Here is a 1,418-nt window from a genome sequence, read left to right as displayed (position 1 = left end):
TCTTAGAAAAACACACACTTCTAGAAGTATCCATTCTAGGGGGAGAACAAAGGATAGATGGACAGTGAGAAGAGAATTATAGGCCCTGTGTCCACTAGAATCTGGGTTGCTGCATCTCGACTTGGCCAGTTTGCTTTGCCTCCTTGATTGCTCTGCTTACACTCTTGAGTACTTGACCAACTACTGCATCCCATTGGAATTATTCCCTGCTGAGAACAAGAAGGATCAAATGAACAAATGAATGAAAGTAAGACAGACAAAAAGAATGAAGGACAGAAGAGAGAAAAGAAAGGAGAGACTGCTGGTAACCATGTTTTTTCCCCTGGCCCCAGGAAGCCACACTCTAGCCAAATGTCATTGGCTGAGCTTCCCCATCATCTCCCCCTTTTGTCAAAACAAGATCAAACCTAGCCCAATACAACTATACACTATAGGAAAAGATACCAAATATAAAATTACAAGCAACAATCAATATTGAGCAAGAAACACATAACAAAAGTTTTACTATGCATTTTATTTCAAGGAGTCTAAATAATGTATTGAAATTAAGTTTAGCTAAATCATGAGGAGGGTAACTACAATTCTCTAATCTTGAACTCCATCAGACTTCTGAGAAGGGAAGTAGTATTATTTGAGCAACCAGGAAGTACAAAGGAGAAACTTCCAAAATGTGCCAAATGATAGAGACAACTGACTACCTGAGCAATCACCCAAAGTCTCATTTGCAATGTTGAGTAACCAACTTTGGCTGAGGCCTAACGTAACTGACATACCATTTTGAAAGGCAAGAAACTTTTTAGAACTATCTTACCCTGTCTTGGCAGGATATGACAATCCTGTTTTTATCCATTCATGGATACTCTGTAGCTCTGTCAGTGGTCAAGGTATGGATTCTCTACCCAAAGGCCAGTTCTGCCAAGAAGTGGACAAGCTCCAAGTGGAGTGTCTTTGGTGCTCAACATTCTCTAGGGAGTAGAACGGTGTTGCCAGGAGTGATTGTGTTTCACTACCACGGAACTCTAGGTTAGATTAAAAGCCATTTTCTACAGCTTTTTGAAGAGGTTGAAGATTCTACTATCTATACTACACATAATCTCTATGTATCTAGAGAACCTGATTAGCCTAAATATCAATAGGACAAACATAGATGACTATTGATCTATACTTCTTGATACCTATCTAACTTAAAGACTAAGAGAATTAACAACTGTCTAATAAATGAGGACAATGACCTCGACATGAAAACAATATATATCATTACATAAACACTATGTGAGTAACTTAATCAGAGGTAGAAATGTACACTGCAATATGGTAAATATATACAATATATATCAATACAATATATGTCAATACATAAAAATGTTTTAAACAGAGGTAGAAACATGCACACATGCATGCATACAATAGTCAATAAA

This window comes from Microtus ochrogaster, unplaced genomic scaffold (assembly GCF_000317375.1).
Source record: "Microtus ochrogaster isolate Prairie Vole_2 unplaced genomic scaffold, MicOch1.0 UNK50, whole genome shotgun sequence".
NCBI lineage: Eukaryota > Metazoa > Chordata > Mammalia > Rodentia > Cricetidae > Microtus > Microtus ochrogaster.
The sequence above is the reverse complement of the archived record's forward strand: the minus strand, read 5'-3'. Positions refer to the sequence as shown.